At 43.3% G+C, this 25,069-nt stretch overlaps 1 pseudogene; it reads left to right on the top strand.

The window, feature by feature from the left end:
• Nucleotides 1-2,633: 2,633 nt before the first annotated feature.
• LOC105738445 lies at nt 2,634-25,068 on the top strand (annotated as a pseudogene).
• The last annotated feature ends 1 nt before the right edge of the window (nt 25,069 follows it).

Raw genomic sequence — 25,069 nt, 5'->3', positions numbered from 1 at the left:
CCTCTCAAGGTTATTGGAAGTATGAAATGAGTTCATGTCTGCGAGAGGGACTAGGGCAGAGCCAGGCATATAGGGACTTGGTGAACTCCCAGCCTCAGTGAGGGGAAGGAACCACTGCTTGAAGCCTGCCTGGTCCCACACAGTATAGAGAATTAGGTTTTGCTGTGTTCCCATCCATCCATCCTTCCAACTTCTATGGAGCATGACTACTTGATGTTGAACTGGGAGAGTGTGTGCATTGTTGTTGAACATTTCTCTGACCTCAGAACCACCATGAGGGAAAAGGGGGCCATGCATGATGTGATTTGAGGAGTACCCCCAGGATCCCACTTGCCCCACAATTTTACCTTAAGCTTTTGAGTCTCTCTTCGGAGAACTTCTCTTTACCACTCTGACTCCTGTGCTCTGGAGGAGGAGGTGGGCCTCCCTGGGCAATTAAGGACAGCTATGGGCTAGCAGAATGCATGCAACTGAGTGGAGGTATGCAGGGCACTGTGTGCAGCACAGACGCTGGGGAGGGATGATAGGAGCCCCTGTCTTTGAGAAAGTTATTACAGTGAGCCAGGAGCTCTGGAATATTTTGTCTGGCTCCTCTTTGCATGCCCAAGTCTTGCTTGTCCTTGTAGGGTCTGTTCAACATGGTCTTACCCTCCTGTGAGCTCATGCAGTGCTTTAAACTGTCCCTCTCTTTGGAACTTCTCAGCACTGGGACTAGCAATATAATTCTATTTTTGCAAAGACATGCCTTCATCTCTCATCATTTTTACTTCCCCGATCTGGGTTCCTGGCGCTGACTCAGAGCCCTTCAAACTATACTCTTTCTTGCCTCCAGAAAGCTCTTGCTGACTATTCTGTGGCCACACTCACTGCCCTACTTGTTCCACTGATGAGTGAATGCTCCTATGAGAGCACTAACCCTCCTTCCGTGAGGTCTTTCAACCACTTGCCTTTCTTCTGCTCTGGTCTGTAAGTTATGCCAGGACAAAGATTTGTCTTGGGACCTGCCATATCCTGGGCACCTAAAAAAGAGTGTGGAATATAGGAGGTGCTCAAATATGTGTCAGTTGACTATCAGCTCTTCTTTCTGGACTGTGAGCCCTTAGAGAATGGGGTCGACATCTTCTAATATTTTTAAGCCTCTACTAGACACCTCACAGAACATAGCTTATTGCTAGGTGCTTAGTAAATGCTTGATGAACAACAAAAGAATGAGTGAACGAATGTCTTATAAAATGGGCAGATCCCTAGGGATCCCAGTCAAGGCTACAGATAATGTGGGATGATATGCTGAATATTTTCTAGATCCCCTGCAGATCCATTGTCCACCCTTGCTTACCCTGTTTGGTACGCAGGAAGTTGACCTTTATAAGATGGTATTGACAGGTTATTTTGACCTCTGGTTGGGTTCAGTCAATGGGATGTACCAATAGATTCTAAGTAGGGAGAAGAGTGAAGTCTAGGTATAGTAGATCCTCATCATTTGCAGATCCTATATTTGCAAATTTGTCTACTCACTAAAATCTATTTGTAATCCCCAAATCAATTTTCGTGACACTTTCATGGTCATTGAGACACACGCAGAGTGGTAAAAATTTTGAGTCGCTGGATGTGCACGTCCCCAGCCGAGGCAGACAAGGTGACACAGACTCTGCCTTCTTATTTCAGCTCTCATATTGAAAAAAATTTCGGCCACGCACACTGGCTCATGCCTGTAATCCCAGCCCTTTGGGAGGCCAAGGCAGGAGGATCCCTTGAGCTCAGGAGTTCGAGATCAGCCTGGGCAACACAGCAAAACCCCATCTCTACAAAAAATACAAAAATTAGCCAGGCATGATTGCACAGGTCTGTAGTCTCGGCTACTTGGGAGTCTGAGGTGGGAAGATGGCTTGAGCCCAGGGAAATCAAGGCTGTGATGAGCTATCATTGTGCCACTGCACTCCAGCTTGAGTGACAGAGTAAGACTCTGTCTCCAAATGAAAAAAAACAAAAAAAAGTCATGGCCCATTTAATGTCATGTTTTCCACATGGTTTTCATTGATGATTTCAATGTTTAAAATGGCCCCCAAGGGTGGTCATAAAGTTACTGAAGTGTCCTTAAGCCCAAGAAGGCTGTAATGTGCCTTGCAAAGAAAATTCCATGTATAAGTTTTGTTCAGGCATGAGTTACAATGCTGTTGGGTGTAAGTTCAAAATTAATGAATCAACAATATATATTAAATAAAGTGTCCCCAAATCAGAAACACACATAAAACAAGGTTATGTATTGATTGGTGAAAATGTGACCAGAAACTCGCCAGACCTAACCGTGTATTTCCTGTAGGAGCAATGGTTCAATATTTGCTAATTCAGTGTTTACAGTGACTTTATGGAAGGTAACTACTGGCACAGGGCTGAGTGAGTCCCTGCACAGGGCTAAGGGGAAGGGTTGTCTTAAAAATCTCTCCTTCCCTGAGTGGGAGAGTAACCAGAGTACCACAGCCAGCAGAGGGTGCCAGAGGTTGGGGCCAAGAAACAAAGTTCTCGGTGCTCCCTCCAGTCGTCTTGGCTGCGCCTTTGGCCACCCCACTCCTCCAAAGGCAATGGCTTCCAAACTCCTGCACATGGTCATCCTCCGGCCGCCCCTCTCGGCCCAGAAGTTTGGTCTCCAGCATCTCTCCAATGGCCATTTCTTGTGGGAGAACACCAAGGCCAACACCGAAGTTAGTGACATGGCAAAACAATAAACAGGGAACAGTCTTTCGGTTCCAGACCATGTGATCACACACCTAATGGTGTCAGAGTTGGAGAACAGGTATGCCCAGCGCTGGCTCCCAGATGGTTTTCTGAGGACTTTAGGACAAACTGAAGCCCTGATTTGAAGACAAAATGTATGAAGTGGATTTAGTGATCTGTTTGAAGATTCCATTCAAAACACTGAAAGATTGTCTCAGCCGACGCTGGATTCACCCTCCTTGCAGCAGGGTATATAACCTGGGCTTCCATCCACCTGCTGTACATGGGATTGATGACATCTCTGGGGAACCATTAGTCCAGCAGGAAGATGATAAACTCGAAGCAGTTGCTGCCAGGATAAGACGGTACAAGGTTGTGGCAAAGCCAGTCATTTAATTATGCAAGAGCCCAGGCGTGCTCCACCATTTTTCTGGGATGGAGACTGATAAAATCTGGCCCTACATCTACATATTTTTCTTAACAAGATCACACCTATTCAGTCCAAAGAAGAATCAGGAAGATATGGTCACTTGTTCAATTGTGTGTGTAGTATTGGTGCTACGGCCAAGTTAGAAGCTAGCTGAGATAGCTTGCAGCATCTTTCTAGCTTAAATGGTGAACTCTTAGGAAAACTAATGAGTAGAAAGAGCTCACGAAATGCCCTTTAAAAAGAAGGGCCCCCTGCACATATTTAAGGTATGTCTGCACATGTCTCAATCCCTCCACAAGAAAGCAACTCAGGCTGGATTTCAAACAGCATAGAGTCTAAGCTCTAGCTGATTTTTGACAGTTGTGTTGTTGCTATAGTATCCTTTTTACAAGTGATGGTGGTGGTTTTTGGTTCTCCTCATCCCCTCAAAGGCTGTTGAATCACAGCACCAGTAAGCCTGAGAATGCTAAAGGCTCTAGCCCAGGCTTTCTCCCAGATTCTCTGGTATGTGCCCTCCTGGTGACAATGAAATTGGCTAATTGCTCTCAGTGGTCTCGAGTGACTATGTCCACAGTTCATCTGTCATAGTAGGAATCACTCCTTTTTTTCCTCATCCATACTCCATAGAGTCTCTCCTTTTCAGACATCCTAGGAGGAAAGGATTTGGCTTCTATTTTTTTTAGACTATATATTTTTGACATCTGTTTTTTCTTAGGCTATTACATTTAAATTATTAAATAATACAGATAATTACTGCTTTTATCTCTCTCAAATTTTTCTAAGAACTGAGAACAAGAAGATTGCTATGAATCTCTTCATGCACTGGGAACTGAGCTATGATAGAGGGTGTTATTAAACTGCTGGTCTGAACTCTTCATGGATTGATGCTTCCCCTTTCTGTTACTGTGAAAAGATTCAACCCCTAAAAGTTTTTTGGCAATCCCCAAAGTCTTTTGGGAATCCTCAAAAAACATGGGAAATATTAACCTACATAAATGTTGAAAGATACTGTCTTATGTATAGAAGTAATAAGACCAGGCCGGGTGTGGTGGCTCACACCTGTAATCCCAGCACTTTGGGAGGCTGAGGAGAGCGGATTACCTGAGGTCAGGAGTTCTAGACCAGCCTGGGCAACATGGCAAAACCCCATATCTACCAAAAATATGAAAGATTGGCCGGGCGTGGTGACACACTCCTGTAGCCCCAGCTATAGGCTGAGGCACAAGAATTACTTAAACCAGGAGGCGAAGGCTACAGTGAGTGAAGATCACACCACTGCACTCCAGCCTGGGCGACAGAGTGAGACCGTGACTCAAAAAAAAGTATAAGACCATATGGAACTACTGACTAATAAATAGTTAAGCTTTTTGTTCAAGACAGCAAAATGTATTTTGAAAATGCTGCTACCTCTTGATGCTGACAGTGTTTTTCTCCCATGAGTGACCGAAGCATATTATAAATAATTGGTAAAGGGAATAGAGCTGGTTGGGTGGAGCAAAAGGTTGCACTAGCTATGCCTAGACTGAATAGAAGAGTGTTATGATGATGAGAAAGCAAAATCTTTATTTTTTTTCTATTCCAAAGATTCACTCTGATTCATCCTGACTAGTACTGACAGTTTATGGAAAATCTCAGCTGTTCTCTTTCTAGCACCTAGATACAGATATGAGCGTGGCCCCTTCTCCTCCTCCAGATCCCCAGTAAAACTTCACGCACAGCAGCTTCTTTCTCCCCACTGGAGAAAGAGTGGGGAGCCCAAACCCCTTTCTTTTATCTAATCACCTGGCCACAATTTATCCCCCTTTGTTAAAATGATATATAAGCTCCATGTCTAACTGCTTATTTGGCTCTTCACTTCTTTTCTGTGAAGCCCCCATTTATGTAAAAATATTAACATCCATAAAATGAATGCCTTTTCCTCTGTTCATCTGTCTTTTGTCAGTTTAAAGCCTGTCTGGAAGACAGATAGTCTCACCACCCTAGGACAGTGCTACTCAGGGTGTCCCTGACCAGAAGCAAGGCTACATCTAGAGAGCTTGTTAGAATTGCAAATTACTGGGCATTCTAGATCTACTAAATCTGAAATTCTGTGGGCAAAGACCTGGGATCTGTTTTCATAAGCCTTCTGGGTGATTCTAACACATGCTCGAGTTTGAGTACCACTTCCTGGAGAGATGGGCAGGGGGTAGTGGGAGGGTGGGCACGGAACACTTGTTTAGGACCCTTGCCGGGCTCTCTAACTCCCATCTGCCTGGCTTTCCATGATTTCCTGGTCCTTGTTTCTCCAGGCCAAACCACGTTTAGGAACACACACAATCTGGAGTGCAGAATTCTTTGAACTTTATCTAGGTGGCTGTTTCTTAACCAACAGATCATAGTTTCTTACAGGACACGTATGGCTGTTCTGGGAGATCAACGCTGAAACCCCAGGGCATCTCTGAGCACAGCAACAGGGCAAGAGAGAAGATAAGTGACATGGTGAAGGGGATCAGGTTATACCACCCCAAAGTATGCCACATTGGCATATGATTATTTTGGGCCGAAAGCAATGGAGAAATAACAGTTGTAAGAAGAGCTCTCTGCCCTTTCCTTTTCTGCCTAGAAGCAGGACATAAATTTCCCTTTGTGAAGGTGGCATAAATTTCCACCCCTCTCCTGTACCAGAATGAAGAAAGTGACCTATCACTAGAGACAGAAAGCTGGCACTGAGATGAGTTGGCATAAAGACACCTTACTGAAGCAACCCTTGCTTTCCATTACTTTCCCTATATACTTCCTAGTCACTTTCCTACAATTTTTCACCCCCGGAAGCCCAAACCCGTTTCCTTTGTCCATAAAATAGATGCCTTTTCCCCTGTTAATCTGTCTTTTGCCAGTTTAATTCTCGGGCCCCAGACACTGAACCTAAGAGGGTAGAGGAAAAGGTTTTTGCTTGTTTGTTTGTTTTCTCCCCTGTAGTGGAAAGAACTAACAGGTGAGATGACCCTGTAGTCAGGAAAGGATTTTTATCTCATTTACAAAAACGTGTTTCAGTGTGGTGAACTGAATCCTACCAGTTGCTGTTATTAATTTTTCTATATCTTCCCTGATTTCAAAAAGCATGTTTGAGGCAGCTTATTAAAATACATACAAGGTTAAAAAAATAGATAGCTATCCTTAGGATTTGCAAGGTGTTCACTTAAAAGATTCTTAAAATGGTTGGCTTCTTTGCTGATACGGCAGTAACCAAAGATTCCAGTATTTGAGCACATAAAAAATTCTGCTGTTATGGCGGGGTACAGTGGTTCACACCTGTAATCCCAGCATTTTCAAAGGCTGAGGCAGCTGGATTACTTGAGCCCAGGAGTTCGAGACCAGCTTGGGCAACGTGGCAAAAGACCATCTCTACAAAAAAATACAAAAATTAGCTGGTGGCAATGCCTGTAGTCCCAGCTATGAGGGAGGCTGAGGAGGGAGATCACCTGAGCCTGGGGAGGTCAAGGCTGCAGTGAGCCTTGATCATGCCATTTCACTCCAGCCTAGATGACAGAATGAGACCCTGTCTGAAAAAAAAAAAGAAAAACAAAAAAATACTCTGCTGCTTACCTGTGCCAGAAATAGCAACATCTAAAGTGAAGACTTAAGAAAAACTTAATGACTGCTTGATTACCCTTAAGATTCTACATTCTTTATAGTGTTCTTTGCATTTCAAAAGCAGCCTATTTATTGCAGAAATTTACTTAACCTTTTACTTTACTTGAGCATGTATGTATGTTGCTTAGATAAAAGTAATGACATAAACCTCTATATAATCTTAGATTTCATTTTTACTTTGAAATGGAAGCTTTTTTGTTTATAAGGTCATGAAAAACTAAGTGTTTTTGTTAAGAAATAAGGTTTTTTAATGGCAGAAAAAATGACTTGTTGACTCCTTATGAAATCAAAATCTCTCCAAGTTTTTAAAAAACTACTTCAAGCCATTCGTTAAGTGATATTCCTTTGTAAATCATCTTAGATTTAGTATTATAGTGTTTTCTCAATTTTTGTGTGTGTTAAAATCAATTTTGTGGGGTGTATGTGTGTGAAGGGGAAAGGTGACTCACAGTCACAGTACCTAGTTTTGCAACTTTCAGGCCTTGGTTTTGTAGGTCCAGCTGCCAGAGACTTAACAGCTAGACTGATTCTGAGTAAGAACAAAAGGGTTTGACCATAGAAGGAAGTTCCTTTAAGATCCTTGTGAAATGGTTACAATAAGCAGGTTGACTCTTGCCCCTTGGAGAGCACCACCCTGTGTAAGGCTGATATGATCACGAACCTTCCCTCGCCTCCTCCCACTTCTGTATGTTATCTGTGTGCGTGTGTTTCTTCTCTCCATCTTTCTTGCATGCTCTTTTCTTTTTCTCTGTCTGACCCAAGAGAAAGAGAAATGTATTGATGAAAAGTCCTTAAACAGTGTAATTAATTCATTTATAGCATGTCAGAATAAATCAAAAAAGGATATTTCTCTGTAAAAAATAGGTAAAGAGAAACAAATGAAAGAAAAGCTATGACAGGAAAATAAGATATAGCAAAGTGTATGCCATAAGGTGCTGTATGATTGCTAAAGGTGTACCTCAGATTTGGCTCTGAGCTCCCTAGTAGATAGAGAAAAGAGAAGAACAAATCAATTACAAGATGCACTATGTTCACAAATTGGAAACATCTCGGAGGCTTTGCTTGATACCAGCACAGCATAGAGATGTTGTGCCTAAAAGGGCTAACATCTTCAGATGTTGTTCTGAAGGGCCTAAAAGAGGGAAGACAGTGTGAGATCTTTGGGAATAAGTCAAGGGGGGATGTCAGGGCATGGGCAGTTCCTGGATGGGGGATTGATTTGAGGGTGAGGTAACTGATCAAAGCTCTCGAGTTTTCAAAGGATGCAACCTTGTTCCTCATTCATTCTGTATTCTTCAGAGTCCTGCCCTACCTCCTCAGAGCCTGCAAGCTAGGACATGGCCAGAAGGCTAGGGTGGAATTACAGGGCGGCTGCCCTTTCAGGTATAGCATTTGGTACCACTGTTCACAATGGCCATGGGTTTCCAACTCTGACTACACATTAGAATCATTTGAGCCATTTTCCAAAATTATACAATTGCCTGGCAACATCCAAATTAACTGAATACTGGGATTGGGCCCAGGATTTTTTTGTTGTTGTTGTTTTTGGGTATTTTTGATGCTTCATCTAGTTCTTGTGTAGAGTGAGAGTAGAGAACCACCGACAGTGAGCATTTTCAGAGGTTTACGAACTTGACGGTATCTCAGTCACATGAGGAACTTGTTAAACATTCAGTTTCCTCAGCCACACGCTCCCTCCCAATTCCCCCAACCACCCCAGAAAGCCAGGGAATTTTCTATTTCTTTCTTTCTTCTTCTTTTTTTCTTTGAGACAGAGTTTCATTCTTGTCACCCAGGCTGGAGTGCAATGGTGTGATCTTGGCTCACTGCAACCTTCACCTCCCAGGTTCAAGCAGTTCTCCTGCCTCAGCCTCCCAAGTAGCTGGGATTATAGGTGCCTGCCACCACGCCCAACTAATTTTTGTATTTTTCGTAGAGATGGGGTTTCACCATGTTGGCCAGGCTGGTCTCGGGGAATTCTCTATTTCTAACAAGGCACTCAGGGTAATTCTGATGCCGATGATCCACAGAGTCACACTAGTCCACACAGTTAGGGGAGAGACATGGGCCCTGGCCTGCTCTGATAACAGCAGGCTGTGTGACCTTTTGGGCCTATTCCTTAAACACTCTAGGTTTGTTTCCTCATTGGTAAGAAATAACCTGTGGTGCCTACACTGCAAGGCCTGGATTGAAATCCACAATCCCACCATTGTTGTGGGAAGTCAAGGACCCCAAACAGAGGGACTGGCTGAAACCATGGCAGAAGAATGTGGATTGTGAAGATTTTATGGACATTTATTAGTTCCCCAAATTAATACTTTTGTAATTTCTTATGCCTGTCTTTACTACAATCTCTAAACATAAATTGTAAAGATTTCATGGACACTTATCACTTCCCCAATCAATACCCTTGTGATTTCCTATGCCTGTCTTTACTTTAATCTCTTAATCCTGTCAGCCGAGGAGGATGTATGTCACCTCAGGACTATGTGATAATTGCATTAACTGCACAAATTGTACAGCATGTGTGTTTGAGCAATATGAAACGTGGGCACCTTGAAAAAAGAACAGGATAACAGCAATTGTTCAGGGAGTAAGAGAGATAACCTTAAACTCTGACTGCCAGTCAGCCGGGCAGAACAGAGCCATATTTCTCTTCTTTCAAAAGCAAATGGGAGAAATATTGCTGAATTCTTTTTCTCAGCATGGAACGTCTCTGAGAAAGAGAATGCGCACTTAGGGGTAGGTGTCTGAACTGGCCCCCCTGGGCATACCTGTCTCTTATGGTCGAGATTGCGGAGGTGAAATATACTCCAGTCTCCCATAGCACTCCCAGGCTTATTAGGAAGAGGAAATTCCCACCTAATAAATTTTGGTCAGACCAGTTGATCTCAAAACCCTGTCTCCTGATAAGATGTTATCAATGACAGTGGTGCCTGAAACTTCATTAGCAATTTTAATTTCGCCTCGGTCCTGTGGTCCTTTGATCTCGTCCTGCCTCCACTGGCCTTGTGATATTCTATTACCCTGTTAAGTACTTGATGTCTGTCACCCACACCTATTTGTATACTCCCTCCCCTTTTGAAACTCCCTAATAAAAACTTGCTGGTTTTTGTGGCTTGTGGGGTATCACGGATCCTATCAACGTGTGATGTCTCCCCTGGATGCCCAGCTTTAAAATTTCTCTCTTTTGTACTCTGTCCCTTTATTTCTCAAGCCAGGCAATGCTTAGGAAAATAGAAAAGAACCTATGTGATTTTCAGGGCAGGTCCCCCGAAACACCATGGATATGATTCTGTGTTCATTAATTTCAAGTCTGCTTGCTAAGAGCAATAAGGCGTGTGTGAGTTTGGGGCATGGGTGGAAGAGTGCCCTTTGGCCTAGATTTTACTGTCTTGTGTCAAAATTTGGGTGGATTTATATGTGATCCAACTGGTAGGTAGCTAAACTTACCATTGCTAGCACAGGCTCTTCTGTAAGAACCAAACATGCCCAAAATGTGCTAGAACAGAATAATTTATTTTAATAGCACATGTGGCTCTGAAATAAACTTGTTATAACAGCATGGGTTTTATTAACCAAGAATCATAGGACAACTTATTGAAGTGAGGATATCACTTGGTGATCTGATTCTACTAATACCACCTCCTGAACAGTGACCAAACCATGACCTTGTTTATGGGAAATGTCCAATTAGTGTACACAGAACCACACCGAGTGGTGTGGGAAGAGAGATGAAGGAAGTGGGCATATCAAGGAGCTGGAGTTGGGTTCGGGCTCTAGTCCTGGCCAGGACCCCCTGTCTGCTTTGGCTAAGTCAGTTCTCCTCCCCCAGACCAGGTTGCTTATCTGTAAAATGAAGGTGCTAGATTAGTATCTGTAGGATCCCTTCCCTCCCCTGTGGGCTGTAAAAATCAGACTAACTGGGCTGGACGCAGTGGCTCACGCATGTAATCCCAGCACTTTGGGAGGCCAAGTTGGGCAGATCATGAGGTCAAGAGATTGAGACCCTCCTGGCCAAATGGTGAAACCCCGTCTCTACTAAAAATACAAAAATTAGCTGGGCGTGGTGGCACATGCCTATAGTCCCAGCTACTTGGGAGGCCCAGGCAGGAGACTTGCTTGAACTCAGGAGGCATCACAGTCAGTGATGATATTCGGGTTGATAACACAGATGCAAAATTCTAATCTTCAAAAAACATTGAGTAATTGTAAGAATTGAAAAAAACAAAGCCCATATTTTCTAGATCTAACAGTGAGTTAAACAGCAAATTCAATTTATCTGCGTCTCTTCCCTCCATCCCCTGGGCATTCTTTGTAGCTGAGGGCTGCCTATGGGCTGCTGAGCATTGGTGCTGAGAGGATGCAGGAGAGAAAATACTGAATCTGGTTGGGGGAGGCCATTGCACCCCTGTGGGAAACTTGAAGGAAATGGTCTCTGTTTGCCATGCATCTCCACAGCATACCCATTCGGAGTTTCCTAATTAAAGGGCCTCCAATTCCATGCTGAACAGGAAAATCAACTATTCTGCTTGGGTCAAGACGGAATGTGATATAACTCAAATAGAATGGGGAAATGTCTATGAACAGAAACAAGTCCTCCATCCTTTCGGACAGGAATAACCACCCCATAAAACAAGTGATTAATGTTGAACTACAGGGATAGCAAAGTACCTGAGCTATGGACCAGTTGCAAAGGCTTTGAACCATGATGAAATAAATATGAAGTCTTCCCCTTCACACCCACGGGAGTAAGTGCTTGCCCAGTCCTTTGGGAAATGTAGTTAGATATGATAATCACACATACATGAGTCAAACCATGCAAGGTTCCCAAGAGGAATCTATCTGACATAATCACAGGTTACACTGCAAAGTACTTTGGCAGCTACAAACAGCTTCCCCATACTTATATCATTTAATTTTCAGGGTAACCCTGTGAAATGGCCAAGGGAGGTTTTAATATCTCTGTTTTTACAGATGAGGAAACTGAGGCTCAGAGGGATGAAATGACTTCCTTAAGGACACACAGCAAATTAGTAGCAGAGCCAGGATTTGAGCCCAGATCTGTGGGCCACTGGGTGGGTGGCGGGGAAGGGGTCATGCTCTACTTTTGGCAGCCTTCTGGTAAGACTGTCCATCCGTTGCCTTAATAGTGACATGGATGCAGGCTGCTTTTGCTTGCTGTCCCTGGCCTTACCTTTAAGCTGTCCTTAGCTCCCAGAATATTCTACCATCTTTCTTCACAAAGTGTGGTTACCTAGTGAGGTAAAGCACAGCACGAACATGAGCAGGGGGTGTGTTAGGGGTGCAGAATCCACCCCACCCAACCTCTCCAGACCCAGATCCCCAGGTAGCGCCTAAGCACAGACAAGTTCAAGAAGCACTCACCGGCCACATTTGCCCATCCAGGACTGCCTGACACTCCAGAGTGGCTTCTTTTCTGCCCTTCTCCCTGACCCCAACACTCCGAGGGCCTGAACAACAGTTACGCTAATTGCCTCCCTCCTAGAACTTCCCCTTAAACCTGCCCATTGTTCTGTGGCCTCAAAAATACTGCTCAGGCCTACTCAGTTCTCCTCAGTCTCCTCACAAAAATGCCCAAAGAGCCCTCAGCAAGGCGTGCTCTCCTGAGGCAAGAGCTGACTCCACTGTCTGCTCTAAGAGGGCACCCTACAACCTCTCTTTGGTGTAATCAAGGAGAACCAATTTGAGTGTTTTCTTTTCTTCACTGGAGAATCTGTGGCAGAAATAACAAAAGACACTGGCAGCAAATGGAAGGGAGTGATGAGGTGGAGTGCGATTAATCCACAGGCTGGAAGAACTCCCGATAATCTGTCGATCAATCAATCAATCAATCAATCCGGAGTTAGTTTTGTGAGAGAAAAAGAGAAGATATCTTGAATAAGTTTCTCTCTCTTCATCCTCCTCCCCACTCCCTCAAACTTTAAAAAAGTTACTTTTAATATTATTATTATTTTGAAATGAGGTCTTGCTATGTTGCCCAGCCTGGTCTTGAAGTCCTGGTTTCAAGTGATCCTCCTGCCTTGGCCTCCCAAGTAGCTGGGATTATAGGCACAAGCAAAAACACCTGACAAGAAACTTCCTTTTAAGAGCACAGATAATTTGTCAAATCCTCTCAAAGTCACAGGTCAGGTGCATTAAAAGTTTAAGAAGAAACAATGATTTATAAAAAAATTAAACCACCACCACCACAACAAAAAAAAACACTGAAAGTTTTCTGATGCCAACAAAAACAAATAAAACACGATGATTCAAGTTTTAAGGTCGACAAGTGCAAGTTTAAGTTTCAAAGGCCCTACGCTGCCCCAAGGAAGAGCCGGCGGGGGTGGGGGGACATTTTCCCCTGTTCGCCTTGGCAGGAAACCAAGCTAAACCACCAGAGGGGCCAGGACACATCCTGCCCTCTGAAGAAAACTACAAGGCTGACATGCTCAAAGCAGCCATAATTTATGGTAGACCAGTTGGGAAGAATGTGATACTTGCTGACTTTTGTTTCTGTAGCAGATGGTGACTTTGGAAGACCTGAGGTTCACAACCAGAAAATTTGACTGTCAACTGGAAATATATTTATGGTTTCCTGCAAGGCTGATAAAGTTGAAAAATCCACCCATATATAAACAAAAAGGGGATGAGGAGGGGTGCAGGAGGTATGCCCAGGCTTCTTCCAGAGGAGTTCCTGCTCTGCTGACCAAGCAACTCCTTGACAGCTCTCCGCAAAGGTGACAGCAGAAGTTTCTCTTTAGCTCTCACAAAGATTGACTGTAATCTTCTCTGCTAGGGCCAGGCGTGGTGGCTCACGCCTGTAATCCCAGCACTTTGGGAGGCCAAGGAGGGTGGATCACTTGAGCCTAGGGGTTTGAGACCAGCCTGGAAACATGGCAAAACACCACCTCTACTAAAAATACAAAAATTAGCCAGGCATGGTGGTACATGCCTGTAATCAGAGCTACTCAGAAGGCTGAGGCACAAGAATCGCTTGAACCTGGGAGACAGAGGTTGCAGTGAACCAAAATCGCATCACTGCACTACAGTCTGGGGTGACAGAGCAAGACTCTGTCTAAAAAAAAAAAAAAAAAAAAAAAATCTCCTCTGCTAGGCAGCCTGTGGCTACTTGGTCACTTATATCTGAGTCTGGGCAGAAAGAGCTGGAAGGCTGCAGGAAGGAAGTCTCAAGATGTATAATGTTAGTGTTTTCCAGGACGGGGTGTCTAATTTTAAGAGGAATGATTTTTTTTCCTTACCCCTGGTAAGGAAATGTATGTTTGATTGTAGGTCTGACTGAGATTCTTCTCCTGGAAATGCCATCATACTTCACAGAACATTACCCCTCAAATTAAGTCTGTGCCGGTGTTGGCCAGGGGGTGGAGGAGTGCTCGTTATTTTCCATAGCCAAGGTTCCAGGATGCACTGCTCTTCCCATCCTTCCTCCCCCCAGGACACACAAGAAGAGTAAATACAGCTGCATATCCCCAGGCTTGGTCTAAAATCTAGGAGGGCTGTAACTCTGCCTTTGCGTTTTACAACGCCAGTGTGTTCAACACTGTCCGTGGTAGGGGATGGGGATGAGAGAGAAGAATCCATTTCAGAACATTTGTTGTAGCAGAGATCTTTGGCTCTGCATCAGCAAAAACTTCAGAAAGTGTTCTGCTACTTATTCATTGTTCCTGCAAAATAAACAGAGCAGTGTGGCTAGAAGTGGAGACGGGGGCATTTGACAAGACTGATCTCTCAACGAAGAAGGAGAGAAGAAAAAGACTTGGCTAGCTAGCTACATCTGATACATTCTAGCACTATAAACTTTCCCCCAAATCTGGAGATAAGAATCCCACGAATAACCTGATCCCCACTCAGGGAAATATTTTATCTTTAATCAAGTATGTCCTTGAGGGCTTAAAGGTGAGGGCTCAGAGGTTTCAAACTGGCAGCTGGTGGTGGAATCCAGTTTACACACCTATTTTCTTTGGCACACAAAATGGTCTTCTCTTTTAAAATTTATTTCCAACATTAACAGAGCAGAAGGTTTCACATAAATATCTGAGTTTCTGTCATTTCTTGAGAAAATAGCAGATTTGGCTGTGCTGAGCCCCAAATTCTGCAGAGCTATGGTTACTGTTATTGATTTAGGTGGAGCCAGGGTTCTAGTTCTCGCCAGTCCTTACCACTCCTTCTAACCTTAACCTGACCCGTTTTATTCCATCACCTTATCTGCCCCATGTCAGGAAATGGTTTGTAAATGTTCTTTTCTGTTCCCTAAATGAGTTCCAATTACCTTGCTGACATAATAGCACTTTTGAATAACAAGTCTATTTGTCACTTGGCTTTTTGTATCTGAATCTCTTAATTTGGGCTCCCAACTTTGTGGAGCTTCTTAAAGATTAGCCTTATCTCTGGCTAGGATATTAGAATCATGAAGGAATCTGAGAGGGAAACGGCTTTTAAAACTTTAGGCTATGAATTAAGCGATTTCCTTAGCCTTTTCTAAAGAATCAGCATCTCTGCTATAGATCTGTTTATTGATTTTCTTTAAAAAACGGAGATCAGCAATCCTGATTTAGTACTTTGAATTGCTTGGAAGTAAGAGGCTACTGAAATCCAAGGCACTTATTATCATCACAATTTATAACAGCAACAGGGTAGCAAATGGCTTACTGAACGTGAACTTGGGGAGGCATTTGTCTCTGGAATTAAGACTTCTTTTTATAGTCTACTTGCTACAGTCAGCTGTGAATAATATACAATTAATAAGTTTGTTTCTGATTGAGGTGAAATTTACATAATATAAAGTTGTTTTAAAAGCGAACAACTTTGTGGCATTTAGTACTTTACAATGTTGTGCAAACCACAGCTATCTAGTTCCAAAAACTTTTCTTTTTTTCTTTTTTCTTTTTTTTTTTTTTTTTTTTTGAGACAGAGTCTCGTTCTGTCACCCAGGCTGGAGTGCAGTTGAGAGGTGAAGCCGGCTGGGCTTCTGGGTCCGGTGGGGACTTGGAGAACTTCTCTGTCTGGCTAAAGGATTGTAAACACACCAATCAGTGCTCTGTGTCTAGCTAAAGATTTGTAAATGCACCAATCATCACTCTGTAAAAACAGACCAATCAGCACTCTGTAAAATGGACCAATCAGCAGGACGTGGGCAGGGCCAAGTAGGGGAATAAAAGCTGGCCACCCTAGCCAGCAGCTGCAACCTGCTCTGGTCCCCTTGCACGCTGTGGAGGCTTTGTTCTTTTTCTTTTCACAATAAATCTTGCTGCTGCTCACTCTTTGGGTCCGCACTACCTTTATAAGGTGTAACGCTCACTTGTGAAGGTCTGCGTCTGCTGCTTCACTCCTATAGTCAGCGAGACCATGAACCCACTGGGAGGAACAAACAACTTTGGACGTGCTACCTTTAAGAGCTGTAACACTCACTGCGAAGATCTGTGGTTTCACTCCTGAAGTCAAGCAAGACCACAAACCCACCGCAAGGAAGAAACTCCAGACACACCATCTTTAAGAACTGTCACACTCACCGTGAGGGTCCGCGGCTTCATTCTTGAAGTCAGCAAGACCAAGAACTCACCTGAAGGAACCAATTCTGGACACACATTGGCACAATCTTGGCTCACTGCAGCCTCTGCCTCCCGGGTTCAAGTGATTCTTGTGCCTCAGCCTCCTGAGTAGCTGGGATTACAGGCACATGCCACCATGCCCAGCTAATTTTTTGCATGTTTTAGTGGAGACGGGTTTCACTATGTTGGCCAGTCTGGTCTCGAACTCCTGACCTCAAGTGATCCACTGGCCTCAGCCTCCCAAAGTGTTGGGATTACAGGCATGAGCCACCACACCTGGCCCCAAAACATTTTCTTCACCCAGAAAGGACACCCCATACCTTTTATGCAGTTGATTCCATTCTCCCCTCTGCCCTGTCCGTGGTAACCACCAACCTGTGTTCTGCCTCTATGGAGTTACCTATTCTGGATATTTTAAATGAGTGGAATCAGATAATATGTGACCTGCTGTGTCTGGTGTCTTCCACTTAGCACAATGTTTTCAAGGCTCATCCCATTGTAGTACGTATCAGTACTTCATTCCTTTTTATAGCTGAATCATATTGTGAACAAGTTTTTATAATTTTTTAAAAATAGAGAACCTATTCTTCGTACTTCTGGCTTTCTGTTTATGGATTGCTAATGTACCAAGGGGAACTAAAGACTTGAGATGAGAAAGGATAACAGGTTTTTTTACACCACCTTTCACCAAGAAGGAACTAATAAAGAGGTACATACCTAGGGGTAAGGAGAGCAGAACAGTGACACTTAACAATTAAAAAGTTGCCCTTTAAGTAAAATATAAATGAAGTTCACCTCAGGTTCATGTGACAAGTTGCCTTTCATCAACTTTAAATTAGGTTGCTATGAAAGAACTTGGCTAAGCATTTTCTATTGCCTTTCATCCATCTAGCCAACTACAGAGCAGAGGAGTGATTGGCCTCTGTAATGCCATGCAAATGAAGGTTTTAATGCCATGCAAATGAAGGTTCCAACCACAGAATAATAGCAACAGCTGGCACAGGTCTCCTGATCTAGGGTGTCATGACAACCCTATTAACCCCACTTCTTAGATGAAGAAACAGGCATAACAAAATTAAGTCATTCATTGGAGGATACACCGCAGGTTACAGAAGAACATACAGGAGTGCTTTCAGTGCAGCACCCATGCTCTGAACTGCGGCATCGTACTGCCTCTTGCATCCCTATTTTCCAATGTGGTGTGGCAAGGTGCTACACAGTCCTTCTGGCCCTGGGGGACGGGGAGGGGCAGTGGGCATGGGTAGGGAGGGAGAAGATGGCAATGCAGACCTGACATTCATAAAGCTGCAGGAGGGGTGATCTGGCCCAGGATCATCACAGTTGGCCTACATCCCTCTTGGACATGTGAACCCTTGCCTATGGCATGGTTTACCATTTTAGCTTATGTAGGAATCACAGATTACAGGATTCTACCTCTAGAGTTGGATGCAGTAGACTCTCCCTCCCTCCCAACCTCCCTCCCTCCCTTCCTTCCTTTCTCTCTTCTCTCTCTCTCTCTTTCTTTTTTGACGAAGTCTCACTCTGTCACCCAGGCTGGAATGCAGTGGCGTGATCACAGCTTGCTGCAATCTCAGTTTCCCAGGTTTGAGTGATTCTCCTGCCTCAGCCTCTTGAGTAGCTGGAATTACAGGCATGCGCCACCATGCCTGGTTAATTTTTGTATTTTTAGTAGAGACGGGGTTTCACCATGTTGGCCAGGTTGGTCACAAACTCTTGACCTCAAGTGATCCGCCCGCCTCGGCCTCCCAAAGTGCTGAGATTACAGGCATGAGCCACCGTGCCCGGCCTAGACTTTCTGCTTATGGATTGCTAATGTACCAAGTAGGTGGGTAGGACACAGGAAGGTGATTTTTTTAGCAAGTCCTCACGTGATTCTCGTATTAGATGGTCCTCAAACCACACTTTGAGAGATATTTGCCATTTTCCTACAAGATCCATTGTTGTCTCTTTTCTTCTTTGGGCATCTTGGAAAGCAGCATCTGCAGAGGCTATTTTAGGCCAGTAAAGACCTGAAGAAGGTCAGGCAGCCCGAACGCCAAGTAAAACCGTTCCAGGACACAGCCTGCAAGAGGGCTTCTGGGGGCTGTAGGAGGAGATAGCTACTTAGAGGGGGGCTCAGGAAGTGCTGGGGATCTCCCGGTGCGCACACCTAGATGTGCTGAGCTCTGGCGATGTAAACTCTCATTAATGTTTTAGTTCACTAAAACAATCGAGTTTCAGCATGGAGCAAATTCACATGAGTCAGTGACGCTCATTCCCAAACTGCTGAGTCACCTCCTGTGTCTTAACTCACCTGTCCCTGCAGCCCAGTGGAGAAAGTCAAACAGAGCCCTGGGTGTGTGACCCTCGAATAAATCCCTGAGACTTCCGGGTTCGTGGGTTCTTCTCCTATGGTATGAGGAATGTGCTATGAAGGAGGGAAAAGTAAATTCAAAATCCAAAGCCATTAAAAAGTATATGCACCAATTCTTCTCCCAGGTCACAGGCTGAATTTAAAGAACAATGATTAAGTGAAAATTCTCTCAAGTTTTTTTTTAATTGGTTCAGCAGTTGATTAATTACTGAATCTTGACCCTAAGCATTTTTGTCTAGAAATGTGCTTGAGGAACACAGGCTGGAGATCAGCTTTTTGACATTGCATTCCCCTCCTGGATCACGTCCATGTTGGAATCAATTTATAAACTGCCTTCCTAAGGCTTAAAATGATGGTCATCTACAGACAAGTGCCTTCCTAGGCACAGGGTTGCTAGAGACTGACTCCAGGCCCGTGGCTCTTAAAGGGAACACTGAAATGTTCCCTTAAAGGGCAGAAATGGTGGAAAGTAGAGAAATGAGTAGAGGGGGAAAATCACCCAGAGATAACCACTGTTATTGCTTCAGTGTTCTTTCCTTTCATTTATTTACTATTCACTAGTATATTCTTATCTATTTCCATTTTGTATCTTTATTTTTGTATCTTATCTATTTCCATTTTGTATCTTTATTTTTTTTTGTTTCTCTTAATATTTATAATGTGAGCATTTCCCTCACGTTATTAAACAGACTTTGGTAATGTTGTGTTTAATAATATATGACGTTCCAAACTCTGAATGTACTATAATTTAGTTAACTCTTATTTTTATATGCTTAAGTCATTTCCATATATTTGATTTTTATAGATGAGCATCCTTTTGCATTTTTTGAAATCACACCTTTGATAGATGTCTACATATGAAATTGCTACATCAAAAACCATGAATTCTTCTTTTTTTTTTCATACAGGGTCTTGCCCTGTCGCCCAGGCTGGAGTGCAGTGGCACTATGGCAGCCTTGACCTCCTGGAAGCGATCCTCTCACCTCAGTCTCCCTAGTAGACGGGAGTATAGACATGCACCACCACACCCAGCTAATTTTTTTGGTATATTTTGTAGAGATGGGGTCTTGCTATGTTGCCCAGGCTGGTCTCAAACTCCTGGACTCAAGTGATTCACCCACCTTGACCTTCCAAAGTGCTGGAGTTATAGGCATGAGCCACTGCACCCTGCCTGTGAATTCTTTTAAGGCTCCTGGTACATCTTCCATAATTGCTTTCCAGAAAGGTCTTTTCAATATGTATTCCTCCAGCATCACATAAAAGTGCCTAGAAATAAAGTGTTTGCCAACAGTGCATATTACAGTTTTAAAAAATAGCTTTTTTTTTTTTTTTTGGAGACACAGTCTCATTCTGTAATCCAGGCTGGAGGGCAGTGCGTAATGTTGGCTCACTGCAAGTCCTGGCCCATGTGCCTTTTGGAATGCCCTTTCTTGCCTTCCACCTCAGCCTCCTGAGTACAGGTGCATGCCACCATGCTCAGCTAATATTTTTAGTAGAGATGGGGTTTTACCATGTTTCCCAGGCTGCTCTCGAATTCCTGGCCTCAGGTTATCTGCCTGCCTCAGCCTCCCAAAGTGCTGGGATTATAGGCTGAGCTACTGTGCCCAGTGAAAAAATGCTTTTTCAATGTCATAAAAATGGTCCACATTTTCACATGCATTCCTTTGCTACTAAAAGTGAATGGTTTACATATTTTTCTATTGAGGCGTTGATATTTTTCTTACTGATTTTTGTGCACACATGCATATACACACACACACAAGAAGAGAAAGAGTGAGAAAGAATAATATATATAACACATATTATCCCCTTTTTAAAAAAAGTTTTTTGAAAATCATGTCCTTCATTTGTCATTTGACTTTTCATCTTTTTGGTGACTGTTTTTGATGTATAGAAGTTTTCAATTTTGTGTAGCTGGTATGTGATTTTTCCCTTTATGATATCTTCCACTTGTCTTTTGATTAAAGAGTCCTTGTACTTTTGAGTCTTAATTATTATAAATATTTAATTATATTCATCTTATTTTTGTACTAGTTAAAAAGTTTTTGATATTTGATTCTGAATTGTACTTGAATATTGTGGGTGTGTGTGGATGTGTGTGTAATATGGTATGAGGTTCTAATTTGATTTTTTTCCCCAAAAGAACCAATTGGCTAGGTGCAGTGGCACACCTATAGTACCAGCTACTTGGGAGGCTAAGGCAGCAGTATTGCTTGAGGTCAGGAGTTCAAGTCCAGCCTAGGCAACATAGTTAGAACCTGTCTCTAAAAAAAGAGAAAATAACCAATTGTCTAAACCCCATTTGTTTTGGAAAGGCTTTTAAGATGAATATAGATTATTCCAAAATCAGAGAATCTCTTTTCTACTAGGCCATGGAAAAAAGGTAACCTGACATAGTGGCTTCAGCTAGCAATGCAGCCAGGCTTGTTCTCTAACTTCTCTGTGCCCACCTAGCTACAGGGACCTAGAGAACACAGGTGACCAGCCCAGAATTTGAGGGGGTGTTAAGAGTAGAATGCAATTACCCTCTTCCTAGGCTCCAAGGCCGGTTAAGCTCATGGGGGTAGAAAAGCTCTGAAGATTTACAGATCTGGCCCATGTGCCTTTTAGAATGCCCTTTCTTGCCAGCACTGCCAGCCCCCAGGTTTCCTGGCTTGTTGGAGGTGATCCCTGGAGCTGACCATTGTCACCAGTTCCTGAATGTTCCATTTCAGAGCTTCAAAGTTGGAAAGATCAATTGTCCAACAGCACCCTGAGGCCCAAGCTTTAGCCTTAAGGGATCTAAACAAACAAACAAACAAAAATCCTAAAAAAACGAATGGTGTACCCTGAACCTTTAAACAAAGCTGGTTCACTCTCATACCACCTCAGTGTGCACAGAAAACCAAGCTGTCCGCAACAGAACCTGGCTACATTTACCCATAAACTCTTCCACGTTTGGAATCCTTGCACTTGGTTTTGTAATCTTTTGACTTGCTCTGCCTGTCAGCTTTTGACAGCTGCTGCTTTTTTCTGCAACTGGTTTGGGCTCACTTCTCACCTCTTGGCTTGGTACCTCACCTGATTTGAATGTCACTGTAACATCATGTAAAAGGCATCCTTCTGCTAGCCTGAGCCTCAGAGAACTTCACCAGATGCACTGGTAGCCTCTCTTCCAAGGAAGCAAGTATACAGGCTATGGTTTTCTTCTATGGCAAATTGGCTATGGAATGACCTGTGGGGAAGACAGAAGCTGGCAGTTCACCTGAATCCTGACAGCTCATATGTCCTTCCACTTACCTTGGCCAAACTATTAGGAAATACTGAAAAGATGGCAAGACAGAAGGGACATGGGACATCTCTATGTCTGTCAGTCAGTTTAGCTCTTACTTTGTCATAAAGGGAGACACAAAAAAGCAGAATTGCCTGCCAAGCCAGATGAGTTGACTCAACCCCATGATCAATAGCTCACCAGATGGGGCAGCCAAAACCTTTCACATTTATCTGTTCCTCATCCTTATCAGAGATTTGATATGTAAGAACTAGAGCATGTGTTCCAATTCACTGTGGTCTACTTTTAACACAAATAAAATAATAGATCAAACTGGCTTTGAACACTTCAAAGGCCAGACATTATCAAAGTGTTTTATTAGCCTATATGTTCTAGATGTGGTCACTGCACTGCTCTGCCTGGGATGGAGACTCTGAGTGGTCTTATAAAACATCACCTAAAGCATGACCTTTCACTGCTCAAAACCACCCCAAAGTCCTCACCAGGGCCAGGAGGCCTTCCTTGCACTGGCTCCTACCCACTTCTGTCACCTCACATCTACCAGGGCTCCTGGCTCAGTCTGCTTTAGTGCATGCCTTATTCAACGTTGCCTCTGAACATCCCAGCTCACTTTCCTCTGCTGGAACATTCTCTCCCCAGGCTTATGTGGCCCTGTTCCTCACTTCATTCAGGTCACCTCAAATGTCATCTTCTCAGAGAGACTGTGAGACCATCTCTGATCACCCTAATAAAACAGCAGCTTTTGTCAGTCTCAATTTCCCTGCTTTATTTTTCTTTATGGCACTTAACTCTCTGACATTTTACACACAGACAGACACGCGCGCGTGTGCACGCGTGCGCATTTGTCTCTGTTAGAATGTAAGCTCTCTGAAGGTAGAAACATTGATTTGTTCTTCTCTCTGTTTCTCCACCTTGATCGGTATCTGACACACGTAGATATCCAACAACTAGTAGCTAAAAATATTCAAATGTGAATACCGTAAACTATACAAGTCTAGAGAAAAACTGCCTTTCAGGAACTGAGCTGTAACTTAACTTCTACCACCTAGAGCTCTATGATTATCATGATAGGAAAGTAGCTTTTAATCTAATCTACAAAGGATTTCATGAGAAGGAAAATTCTGAAAAATAGTTTTTAATAAGAATCTTATGTGAGGATCTTTCACATACACACACATCTATCTATCCATCTATCTATTTTCTATCTATCATCTATCTATCTATCTATCTATCTATCTATCTATCTATCTACCTATCTAATCCTCACTGAAGCCCCTTAAGGCAGGTATCATCTGCATTACCACAGATAAATACACATGGACTCTGTGAGGTTGTAACTTGAATAATGCCATGTGTACTAAAGGTACCAGATCCAGGAACTCAGATCTACTCGTCCCCAACAACCAGGCATTTCCCTATTATGGTACCATGGGATATTGTCAGAGATATATATACACACACACACACACACACACACACACACACACACATACATATATATACATATAGTTATGACCATGGGCTAGACTCTTATCCAGAGCTAAGCACAGTGGATACAGTGATGATTAAATAAGATAGACACTGTCTTTAGTCTCATAGTGCTTACAGACTGAAAGGGATCTTATAGAGCTAAAATTATGCTTGCTGACACAAAAGTGGTATGTTTTCATTTTTTCATTCACTGAAGAAATATCTATTGACTACATACTGTGTGTCATGCTTTGTGTTAAGAGCAAGGAATGAAATGGTGAGTAAAACCAGACCTGATTCCTGCCTTCATGGAGCTTACAGTCTAATGAGGGAGATATGAAATAATCACATGCAAACATGGTGCTGTGAGATCCTACAAATAGGGGAAGCAAGATTAATTAAATTAGGAGATTCTTGCTTGAGGAAGTACCACTTAATCTGAGATTTAAAGGATAACTAGGAGTTAAAAAGACAATGAGGAGAGGGAAGAACACTACAGGTAGTTCAAACAGCGCGTGAGAAGATCCCATTGTAGAAGGAAAGATGTGTGCAGGAAGTCTTTGAAAGAGGCCAGTGTGGCTGGAGAGCTGGAAATAAGAAGCATCCTGGTGTCAGAGGAGCCTGAGAGGTGGGCAAGAGCAGGCCCATAGGGCATTGTATGAAATCTGACATATGTGCTAAGTCAAAATCCGGCAGTGTGCTCTCCCAATTGGTCTCTAGGTTAATGCTCATGCAAATGTAGCAACTCCAAGCTGGGGACAAAAAAACCTTGGAGCAGAGAGGCTCATGGTAACGGCAAGCCGGAAGAAGACTAGATAATCAGTAGGATCTGCGCTGAAACCAAGGCTCTGCTGCTTAACCGCCACAGAGAGTCGTCAAGTGAAGAATGGCCTTTCTGAACCTTCACTTGCAGAGTGCTAATGTAGTAGTGGAACAGAATGCTGTTTTGGGAGCCCATGAAATTAGATTTACATTCTTCATCTGTTATCTCTACGTTTCTCAGATATTAGATGGGAACGAAGATATTTCCTTTTAAGTATTGTTAAAGATAATTAAATAAGATAATGTGTCAAAGGACTCGGCCTAGCGCCTAGCTCATAGCAGGTATTCAATAAATAATAGCCGTTATTTTTCTTTATCTGTTAAATGGAGACAGTAATAGCACAGATTAAGTTGCTGAGTTATGAAGATCTGATTAGATTATGCATGTGAAAGCAGTAGGCCGGGCCTCCTCTGCGTACTCTTATTTCTAATTTTAAGAGCCAGGAACCCACTTTTTTGGAGCCTGATGTTCTAATATTGCTTCCTTACGAAAGCCAGGCCATTGCTTTTTTCATCTGCCTGGTGCACCGTAAGAGCCTTGTGTGTTCTTTCAGAAGCGATCTCTCATTTTTCTCGTTTTGGGTTTTTAGGTGTCTTTACATTTGGCAATCGCCGTCCTACAGAGGGCTGGAAAAGCCCTGCGGGAGACGGCATATCCACCACCCGCTGCTGGGTGGGCCCTGCAGCTGTGCGCACCCGAGAACGGCCAAAGAAGCTGGGTCTTGGCGCGGCGGGACGGGCCAATCAGAAGAAGTTTGGCCCTCTGCAGTTTCCGTCCGCTCACTAGG

This window comes from Nomascus leucogenys, chromosome 1a, assembly GCF_006542625.1.
Source record: "Nomascus leucogenys isolate Asia chromosome 1a, Asia_NLE_v1, whole genome shotgun sequence".
Classification (NCBI taxonomy): domain Eukaryota; kingdom Metazoa; phylum Chordata; class Mammalia; order Primates; family Hylobatidae; genus Nomascus; species Nomascus leucogenys.
This window is presented reverse-complemented; position numbering and strand designations above follow the sequence as displayed.